The following is a 12,279-nucleotide window of genomic DNA, read 5'->3' as shown; positions in this document are numbered from 1 at the left end:
CCATCCTCAGGAAGGGTGAGGCCCTCCATGGTGGATCTCCAGAATCTGTTGTTTGATCCAGGGCAGGGTCTAGGCCCTCCCCCAAGAGTCCAGGCTGAGACAGCATCCCTCATTGTAGGATGGGCAGTCAAAGTCTTTTTGTACGCCAGGGATAAAGACTACCCAAGGCCCCATAAATTACCTAGGCCTCCTAACTGATACCCACATTCAGGGGGTCTGAGACAGTCCCATGCTTTCCACACAGCCATCAATCTGGGGACTAAGAGCTCCCCCCTTGTTCAGGTCAACTGTTTCTGTGAGTTAAACCAGCCCAGTCTTAACTCCTTTGCTCATCATTTCTCCCTGTCTGTCACTGAATTATAGGAGTTTAGTTCAGTGTTTATCTGTGGGTGTCTGCCTCTGCTTCTGTCAGTCTCTGGATGAAGGTTCTGTTTCCCAGACTCTCTGGCAGTAGGATTGTATGCTTGCACTCCTCTGATTCATGTCTAAAATCCATATATGAGTGATTACATACCATGTGTGAAGCTGCCTGCCATATCGAGAAAACAGTCTCACATTAGATGTCCTGGTATTCTGATTTTACAGTCTTTTTCCCGCCACCCTGATTCTGAGATGTTATCTGAGTCTTAAGTGTAGATGTTGTGCTGGAGATATGTTAACGGGGCTTGGTGCCTCACAATCAGATGCTCTCTGCAGTTTATCCAGTTGTGGTTTTCTGTAGTGGTATCTCTTTATTGCAAAGAGAAGCCTTTTTAATGAGGAGTGAGTGGTACATTCGCTTCTGAATATAAGGAATGCAGTTAAGAATAAGACTGGTTTAGAACAGTGGAAAAGTAGGTTCTCTCCTAAGATTCAAGACCTAATTATTCCTGGGTTCTTGGCTAGGGTTTTAATACTAGGTTTGATTTCTTTCCAGATGACTGGACCATAAGTCTAATTACACAGCTGTTGGTTAGCACTTAGATACTAGTGTCACTTTTGTGCCTTCAGGGAAATATTACAATTCTGGTCATAGTTTTGAATCATAGACACTACAGTTGGGTAAGATAATTAATGCATTCCTCCTTTGGCAGCTTTTACAGTACCTCCTAGTACTATGAAAGCTAGTTCTTGGGTTGGAGGTTTCAGATCAAATCCAGTCTATTCCTTCAAGTTCTGTGTTTCTGAAGTGTATAGAGGTTTTAGCAATAAGAACTTACCAACAACCTCTGGGAGGTAACTGAGGACATCAACAATAGCCTGTATCATTTTGGGAGTCTTTGGACTCTTATGAGAAATAACTCAAAATGAGATTACTTATCATGGGTACTAGGGTTTTAGTTACATAGTGTATGATTCTTTGGGGGAGAAATTATCATCTCAAGGGTTGCAATTTCATTCAAACTATATATGTATATCTATGTACATATACTTACATGTATTATATGTTATTTTGGCTAAATATAAAATATGATTCCCTGTGACTTTTTTTTGAGACAGGGTTTCTATGTTAGGCTTTGTAGACCAGACTGATCTCAAACCCACAGAGTGCCACCTGCCTTTGCCTCCTGAGTGCTAGGATTAGAGATGTGCACCACCAATAATGCCCCACTCCCTATGACTTTTTAAAGCATACTTGATGTTATTTTTACTTCTTTATTCCCTCTCCTTCTCTTGTCCTCCCTTCCCTCTCCCCAATTAAAGGCTAGCCCCTACTCCTATCATCTGTATCCTGCTGTTCCCCTCTCTAGACCTCCTTTACCCACACCATGGCCCCTGTTTTTACATTCTTAGTTTCTGTGGTTTCCCCTTGTTGTCTCCTTACATCTGAAGATTTGGAGCTAGGAACCATGGGTGAGGTACCATGCAGTTTATCTCTATCAATCTGGGTTCCCTCAATATGATTTATTGAATATGGGCTCCAATCCATGCTTAACAAAAGAGTATTTTATGTGTCTTCTATGTTATGATAGACATTATTTAAAAGCCCATTATATAGATGAGTAAAATGAGTGTTAAAGAAATGTATTTGTTTAGCTAGAGAAAATGCTGAGTTTTAGGACAGCTTTGGTATGTCTTTGTAAGATTTTAAAAACATGATATCTTTTAAGTGACTTTGGATTCTAGTTATTAAATATAGTAGTTATTTTAAAAATCAATAAGCTTAACTTAGAGAAATTGCATCCTAATAAGGCAGTCTCTAATTTATAATTGCCTTCCCTCAGGTTGCTACATAGTCTGTTCTTCCCTATGTTAAGAACTTTATTTTATTTCTCCCTTCCCAGCAGGGTCTTCCATGATTTCCTCCTTTAACTTGACTTCTCATTCTTGACTTTATCATTCTAGCATAAGGTGATCTGATATTTTTCATAGTACCTATCCCCTTTCCACTTGCTTTATAATTTATTGATATGTCTCCTTATAATTCACTTATGTGTCCCTTGACTACTTATACATAAAAGCAAAAGAATTAGAATCACTGCCGGGCAGTGGTGGCTCATGCCTTTAATCCCAGCACTTGGGAGGCAGAGGCAGGATGATCTCTGTGAGTTCAAGGAATGGCTGGACTGACAGCCTCCAAAATAACACAGAGAAACCCTGTCTCGTAAAACCAAAAAAAAAAAAAAATTAGAATCACACCTAGGGTGTGGCTGGCATTCAGCACTAATTCACTGGTGGATAAATGCACTCATGATTTTTGTGGGCTGTGTCTCTGCTCTTGAACAGAAAGTCAGAAGTCTGGGTCCTGAGAGATTTACTCATCAGTAAGTCATAAACAAGGGACATTCCAGAGTATATCAAGTCAATGGAAAACAGTGACTGCTTGGGAACGAAATGGCTAATTTCAAGTGTCAACTTTCTACAAACCTAGAATCATTTGTGGAATTATCTAGATCAGGTTGGCCTGAAGGCTTGCATGTATGTGTAGGAGGGTATTGTGATTGTTAGTTGGCTTATTCCACTGTAGGTAGCACCATCAGAATTGTATAGAGTAGAGAAAGGTAGTAGAAAGCCAGCGTGGGTCATTGTTTTCTCTCTACTCTTGACATCAGTGTGCCATGACAAGCTGCTGGGTCCCTGCCTTGGCTTCACATTCATGATGTCATGTGACCTGAAATTGTAAACCAAACACACCCTCCCTATCTGAAGTTGCCTTTGGACATGGAATTTTGTCACAGCCACAGAAATGAAACTAGGACAGGAAGGTAGAACTAAGGCAGGTGCTAGTGATAAATTTCCCTCAGAGAGTATTTTAAAGAACAAATAGGATTTTAGTATAAATCCGTACCTTTGTTTCACATGCCATTCAGACACACCGGAGCTGAGAGGAGTAAGTTTTGTGAGTTAAGCGTAGTTCTGCATGTGTCCTGAACCTCTCTCTTTCTTTCTCCCCTACCTGCTCACATAGGCACACATAAACACCACAAAGAAAAGCAAGATTGCACACTTGAGCATTTTAGTTATGTTTTAGATTTCTTTATGATGCCTTTAAATAAGGAGATAATGTCCTGTAAGGTGAAAGAAATAGTTGTCAGAACCTGGAGAGTTCCTTTGTTTGATGATGATAAAGTTAATCAGTGATACATTTTATTCTACAATCATAAAATCAGATCTTATTAATACATTTCTGTTTTAGTTATGTTATGTTCTCCATGTTTTGTTTATATTTTCCTCACCATAAATACCTTAGGTTTGTGTACATTTATTTTTCTTTTACTTTCATTTTTATTATTTTTTATTCAAATATAATTACATCATTTTCCCCATTCCCTTTACCTCCTCAACTCCATCCACATTTATATCCTATCCTCCACCCCGCAGAACATACATATTTATACACACATATTTATGCATAAATATATTTTAAAAACCCACTATGTCCATTCAGTGTTGCATATATATATAGTATCTCAGCTCAGCTGACAACTTGACATAACCAATAAAGATCCTCCTCCCTGGGAGAATACTATTTCTCCTTTTCTCCTGTCCTCAACATCTCCTAGTTGCCTGTGATTCTTTGTCTAGGGATGGGGCTCTATTACCACATTGTTGAGGGTGAGTGTTCCCTGAGCCTGAGCAGAAGTTGTACTTTAGATGTGTTGGGGCTAATTGTTCTCTGCGTTTCAACCAGTTGTGGTTTTCTGTAACTGTCTCTGTCTTTTGAAAAGAGTTGTGATCTACAGTGTAGTTAGGAATTGTGTTGATTTAATAAAGTGGAAGAGATTATCCTCTAACACCCATGACCTTTCTAGCCCTGCATTGTTGGATAGGTTTTCAGTACCAAACATGATTTCTCTATTACTTAGTGAGCCTTCAGGCCAATTACACAGCTTTTGGTCACTGCCAAGATAAGAGTGATGCTACTACACTGTTAGGGATATCGTGCCAAGCTGGTCTTTGTTGTGGTTCATAGGCACCACAGCTAGGTAGAACTATTGGTTACATTCTTCCCTTAGTAGCTTGCTCAGTGATTCTGTGTCTGTGAAAGATAGTCCTCATAAAGGACACTTTCAGGTCAGATCCATCTAAACTCTTTTGAGTCCTGTGTTTGAAGCACATGGTATATTCAGAACACTCAACTCCTGGGTGACACAAGGATAATGGCTGTTTTGGGAGGCTTTTGGATTCCCCTGACCAAAACTTGAAAGGTGGTTTCTCATGCCTGGATGGGGGGTATTTGAGCTCTTGTGAGCTCAAATACCACAATTTTATTTATATATTAATATGTAGACATTTATATGTGTATATATGAATTTGTATATATACAACTACATATTCTTATATATAGTTTATGTACAACATATACACACATATATTATGTAATTTTTGATGAATGAAAAAATAATGTTACCCCTTCTGGCCTTTTCAAACATCCTTAGTGTTATTTTTCCCTCTGCCTTCCTCTCCTTTATTGACTTCTGAATTAAATCACCTGCCATTGTTTCCACTTCCTATTATTTTATCCTATTGTTCCCCTCTCTAGAGCTTCCCTACCAAAGGATGTTTTTACTATCCTGCTTTCTGCTTATATAGTCACATCTGAAGATTTGGAGCTAGAAATCCATATCTCTCTTAATCAATATAATATTTTCTAGTTCTATGCATTTACCTAAAAGTTTTATCTTTCTTGTATCTAAATAGTGCCTGAGTTTCCCTATATAGCCCAGGCTGCCTTGAATTCACCATGTAGCCCAAGGTGGCTTTTAAACTTTAGTCTTGCTTGAGCATCCAAGCTCTGGGTTAGCAGGTGTGGAACTCCACACACAGACAGCATCCTTATTTTAGAACAATACATTCTGTAAAGGACCTGTTAAACTCACAGGACAATTCTTTTGTTGTTATTATTTTAGACTTCTTACTGATTTATCCTTCCAATAACACAAATGCATTTTGTTTTACTCATATACGGAAAGTAACCTAACAGATGATCGCATAAAATACTCTATAGGTTTGAAGTGGAATTGTGCTCTACTGTTTAATACTTCTGATATGTAATAGTTAATTGAGAGAAATTATAATCTTCTAACATACTAATAATTAATAAGACTAAAGAAGATATCCAATACCATTGTAAAACGGATAAAATATATCATTACTGACATTAAAATTCATCTTTAAAGTTAAAATATAAATGAACTATGTAAAATGAAAAAATTAATGTATGCTTAATCATAAATCTAATTTTTATATCCAGGAGAAAATGTTATACACACATTTTCAACTAAATACAGAAATATAATTTCTAGACTTCTTACTCTTATTTATTTAAACATTTCTATAATTTTACATTACATGTAAAAATACAATGTTTAAATATTAAAATGCAGATTCAAGTAGTATAATATATCACATTAACATAAAAGAATAAGCTAAAATGAATTGAATTTATTATACCAGGATGTTTATAAGATGCATGCTTCAAAGAAATCTGATAGGCAAACAAGTAAGATAACTAATATTTCATTCAGGTTTGTAATAAAAACGTGAAATACATGAAAGTAGGCTTAATAAGAGATATGCGAGCTGTATTCAAGCAACTAACTAAAGGAATTGCAACCTACCTAAGGCTTAAAAACTAGAACAATATTGTTTATTATATAAAAATTGAATATGCAATATTTCATCCCACTATGACTGAAACCTTAAATGAATATATATGAAATAGACAACACTTAAAATGCTTTCAATTATGATTACAAATTTCATAGCCTTTTTTCTGTTTACTTCAAGAATTTGCATTACACCCAGCTTAGACATCTACAGTCTTTTCTCTCTGACCTGTTTGGTTTTTTACTTTCTTTGTTCTTTCCATTGTTTTTTTCTGCGTTTCTCATTGTACTTTTAAGAGTTTACAATAATTACTCTAATCATCCCATTGCTTATTTCTCATGTGTTAAAATGCATTACCATCTTTTGTTTAATGTTGCCAATATCATTCATGACTTATTTAAAATAGATTTCTGAGGATCCCCAAAACTTTAATATATAATGTGAAAAATCTTTTCAAGTCTTTCAATTCTCACCTACTTTTAAATGGTTGCTATTTTATGCTATACAGATTTTTCTTGTTTCCAAATTGACATCAGCTTTAAGATTGACTTTGCACAGATGTTGGTATAAACACTGTTTCTTTTCTGTGTCTTTGTACATTTGTATCAGATGATTGTGACTCTGATGTAGTTTAATAACAGTAAGATATTAACATTATGAAAGACCTTTATAATATGTTCCAATTTTCTTTAGCATTATTTTAAACAGTGTATGAGCCTAGTTGGCAAGGCCCTCCAAACCACCTGCTGAAAATACCAGGCAGTCTGGAGCAGTCCTACCTACAAAATGATAAATCCACAACTGGTGTGATCAAGAAATATGTGGACAGTACAGTGCAAAATGCAGCTTTCAGCAAAGAAATAGGCAATAAATAATTCATTCACTAGATAGACTTTAAAAATTTATAGAAGTTAAAATTCAGGAATATTTGAATGATAATACAAGCAGAGAAAATTCAGTGACAATTGTTTTGATAAAAATATGAATTCACATAAAGAAGAAAAATAAGACAGATAGAAAGAATGAGATTAAAACACAAGAGTTAGAGAAGCCTAACTGAACACAATGTACAAATAATAACAAAACACAAAATCAGTTATCAGATCTGATGAATATAAAAATAGAAGCCTCAGATATGAAAAACAAATATGGCTTTCCATGCAGGGAGTGAAGTACACAGGAGGATGCTAGCATACCAATTAAGAAAACAATGTTTCCCGGGAATCTGATAAAAATGAGATATGTGGACACAAATAACTTTAAGGAAGAGGTAAGACATTATGTTATGGCCTCGTGCATTTCCATAGCATCTCGCCATAGAAATTACAGTTGAAAAGCATAACCAATAATCTGTGGGCCATACACAAAATATACCAACAAGAAATCCTGATGACCCTAGGGAAATGTCCAGGGATCTACAAGGATGACCCCAACTAAGAATCTAAGCAACATTGCAGAGAGTCCTTAAATACCCTTCCTCTATAGTGAGATTGATGACATCCTTAAATGCCTTCACCCAGTAGCTGATGGAAGCAGAAGCAGAAATCGACAGCTAAGCACTGAGCTGAAATCCTGGAATCCATTGTAGAGAGGGAGGAGTGATGAACAAGGGATTCAAGACCATACTGGGAAAACTCACAGAAACAGCTGACCTGAGCAAGTGAAAGTTCACAGACCTTAGTCTGACAACTGGGGAATCAGCATAGGACTAAAACAGGCCCCTGAATGTGAGTATCAGTTGGGAGGCTTGGGCAGTCTATGGGGCCTCTGGCAGTGGAACCAGTATTTATGCCTAGTACACAAATGGGCTTTGGGATGCTCTCTTAGCCTAGGTACTTGGGGGAAGCCCTAGGCCCCGCCACGAATGATCTGACAGACTTTGATTATACCCTATGTGAGGCTTCATCCTCCCTAGGGAGTAATTGGGGGGGTGGGGGTGGGGGGCATGGAAGGACATGAAGGAAGTAGAGGGGACAGGGATTGGTATGTAAAATCATTTTTAATTTAAATAAAATGTATTTTTAAAAAAGGAAGTCCTAGTAACCATGTGACTGCTTAATTTCATCAAAATGATTGCATTTTTGTCTAATGCTTTTGTGTCCTCAGTGCACAAAAATTCTAGAATTTTTGCACAAATCCTTTAAGAAGATAAATAAATACAATGACAGTGAATTACATAGATATGAGTTAATAGCTATTCATGCTTCATAGTATTTACACATTTATAAGATATATCATCATTAGATTGTGTTATCTCCAAAATGTATTAATAAAACTTAATTTCTCCTTGTATCATTTGATCTCAACCTTTCTAACTCTGTGACCCTTTAATACAGTTCCTTCATGTTTTTGTGACCACAAACATGAAATTATTTCATTGCTACTTTATAGCTGTAATTTTGCCACTCTTATGAATTATAATGTAATTATCTGGATAGGCATGATATCTGATATGTGACCCCAAGCTGGACTGCAAACCACAGGTTGAGAACTGCTGTCTTATATGATCATTACACAAGCATTCATAGCACCATCAAAACTCTGTGTATTTTAATTATTTTTAATTACTATATTTTGAGGAATTTTATACATGAGTAATGTATTTACATCATTTCGACCCTATCTTCTCTTCCACAATTCCTCCTGTGTTACCCCAACTCCTTTAATTCGTGGACTCTTCTTTAGTTATGTTATATGCATACATATATACACACACATACACACACACACACACACACACACACACACACACACACACCCTGTTGAGTCCACATAGAGTTGATCATATGTATAAGTGTTTAGTGATGCTCACTTGGTACTGAATAACCTAGCAGAAACTTCATCCCTGGAGAACACTTGGTTTTCCTATTAGTATCCATCATTTTCTTATAGATTTCCATTAGGGGTAGGCTCTCATGAGATTCCCCTTATCCATACTCTGATATCAACTATGTGCTATCAATGTGCAGCCCTTCTGTAAGCTACCATATTATTAATATTTATTTTATTCTAATTTCTATGAGAAGCTTGAAGTCTCTAAAAAGAAAGATTGCTTACAAGTTATCAAGTCCATTTTTGTAACCTATTGATAGTTTCTTGTTCTGTTTCACTTGTAAATAAACACCAGAGAATCTATGCAGCATGGTGTAGGAGAAAATGCACTTTGCTGCATGGTCATATGAAGTCTGGAAAATGTACTGCAAAATTAAGTTTTTGTGGTGTTCATAAAGTATGATTATAAGGCTACATATTTTCCTCTACACTTAGTGCATACTCTGCTTTTGAATTTTTACTTGACATGGTTTAGTAAGTTGGTTACTACAAGTAGCACCAATTCTAGTTGCTGAGCATCTCTTAATACAGCATGGAGCAAGACTTAGGATTGACACATTTGACTTAAGTAAATGGAGTTTTGATGAAGTAAACATATTTCCTAGCTTCCCCATTGTCTGAGATGCTTGATTACATGGGCACATTCATCAGCTATTCTTAGAAGCTGAAAGTCAAGTTGAGAAGATAAACAAGAATGCAAGCCATGATTGCAACATGTTTCTTCTCACAGGGGGAGGTATTTTCATCTACATTGAGTTGACATATTACGTGGGGCAAGAAAGACCAATTATTTTACATACATTTCTTCTCCACTCCTACTGATATCTTATCTTTGTATATTCAATGTTTGGACAACCCCTTTCTTCCTCCATAATGCCCATGGTACCTAACTCAGAATCATTTCCTGGCCTTCATTGTTCCCCTTCCATCAGTTTATTTCTTTTTTCTGAGAATCAACAGGATAGAGAGTTCCTCCTGTGTATAAAGAAGTATGCTTAGAAGAAATGAAACAAACGCTACAGCTGAGTAACAGACCACCACTTACCTGGCTGTCCAATACACACTGGAACTGAGACAGCTCAGAGTCCTTTTAAAAATCTGTATATTCTTGCTTTAATCCTTCTGACACTTACAGATCTGGCTTGAATGTGAGACTCTCTTACTTTAAATTCTTCCCAGTCCCACTTTCCTATAATCCTTCAGGCAAAATGCTGACTGTGATGGAAAGTACTTCAAAATCATGACTGTCATAGTCACTGTCATGGAGATGGTGTTTCACTTCATTACACTGTGTATGCTTAGACTTCTTCACCTTAAATAGGGTGGAACAAGATTCACCTCAGACTGGATTCTCATTTTATTTCAGGTTCCATAGCAGTCATGCGTATTTGTCTTGTGGAAGCCTGCGATTGCATTTCAGGACTTCCATTACATTACCCTATACTTTCTTTATAATAACTTGTAGAAAATGTATGTCCTTGAAGATAATTTTAGAATTTAATCACAAATAATTGTGCATTTATATTGTATAAATTTATAAGTGAGATGGTTAAATTGAAGTAATTTGCATGTCTATCTTCTTAAGTACTTATTATATCTTTTTGTTGGGAATTTTTTAGCTTTTCCCTCCCAATTCATTTTTCTGTAAATTTTGGGCCTTCATGTGCTTTTAGAGCTTGTTATATTTCGCATTCACTATAGTAAAGTAACCTTTTTCCCTTTTTAATCAATTATTTCTGTTACTTTTTGAGATTATAAAATAATTACATCATATGTCCCTCACTTTCCTCCTTCCAAACCCTCTCATCCTCCTCTTTTCAATTTTTCATATTCATTACCTCCTTTTTCATTAACTGCTGGTATATACATAGCATACACTCTCAGTCACACATGCTCCTAAATATGCAGAAATATGTATTGACAAAAGTAACACACATGTGCAATGCAAAAATGAGTATAATTTCTAAAATAGATAATCAAAAATGAAAATATTAAGTCATGTGAATTTACAATATGGCATATTTTCATTTCCATTTGGCACCAATTATCCAATACTTTAGTGCACTATGACCCATGTATTATAAAAATGATTTCATGAGTAAATATGAAAAGAATGAAGAATAAAATCAAGTTTCAAAAAATTGAAGTTATAGAAAATTTTATTAGATATCTCTGAAGCAATAGAGTGAATAAATTTTAACATATTTTTCATTGAATTAGAATTACCTTACTCTCCTTATTCCAATTCCTCCCTCCAACCTCTGTGAGGTACCCTCCTTCCAAATGGTACCATTTCTCAATCTCAAGTTTGTAGACATATTTTCTTTGATTTATTGTTATACACATAAGTTTCATATGTGTATGTATGCACACACATGTAGTACAACCTACTGATGTCATTCTTCTTTTTTGAGTATATAGCTTAAGGACTAACCAATGTGCATTGGACAACCAATAAGAGGGCTAACTCTCCTGCTCCCGGTAGTCGTTGGTCCAGGAGTGGATCGGGTCAGATTTTACCTTTTGCATGTGAGCATGCCTACTGATATGGCTCCAATCTTCTTTATGCAGCCAGTTCCAGGAGATACTGTTTCACAACAGACTTGCTATTTTTGTGGTTCTTAGAGTCATTCTGTTCCCTCTCTTAAAATTTTCTATTAGCCATGAAGGAGGAGCTGTGGTGTAAATGTACCCTTTGGCTCTGGACTGCTCCCAAATTGATAATCTCTGTATTGTGTTCAGTGATTTTTTTTATATAATGCTCTCCATTTGCTGGAAAGATAGGCATCTTTGGAAGGTGGTAACTACACTTAATGTGTGGGTATGAGAAGTGGAAGAGAGGGAAAATTGCCTTGGTCTGGTAAAGTGGCAGGTGAAGAAACTTTTCAAGCACTATGGCCTCATTTGGAGCAGGAAGGTGGCTATGTTTCCAGATTCCCCTCCTGTGAGTGTGTTTTAATCAAATATACAGCTGTTGGTTCCTACCAAAATATGAGTGCCAATTAGTGTTCCATCATGGATGTCTTGCCATGCAGGTCATTCCATGGAGGCCATTGTTGTGTTTCATAAGCGTTGTAGCTGAGGAGACTATTTAATTACTTCCCCACTTTGCAGCTGGAGTAGATTTTCTGGTGCAATGAAAGACCACAGGAACGAGGCTCTCAGGTTAGATCCAGTTGGAATCACGTGAGTCCTATATCTGAAGTGTATGGTGTCTTCCCCAAATAGAGCCCACCCCATAAAATAACAAATACCCCAGTACCAGACTCAGAAGTTTCCTTTCAGAATGGATAGTCAGGGTAGCTTAAGTAACTCCCCAAGTAATATAGACTATCGATATATCCCTTGGTTACCTCTCAAAGGACCCCATTTGTCAGGTCAAGTGACATAAATTTCTCTTAAGAAATATGCATACAT

This window comes from Mesocricetus auratus, unplaced genomic scaffold, assembly GCF_017639785.1.
Source record: "Mesocricetus auratus isolate SY011 unplaced genomic scaffold, BCM_Maur_2.0 Super-Scaffold_100024, whole genome shotgun sequence".
Classification (NCBI taxonomy): Eukaryota; Metazoa; Chordata; class Mammalia; order Rodentia; family Cricetidae; genus Mesocricetus; species Mesocricetus auratus.
The sequence above is the reverse complement of the archived record's forward strand: the minus strand, read 5'-3'. Positions refer to the sequence as shown.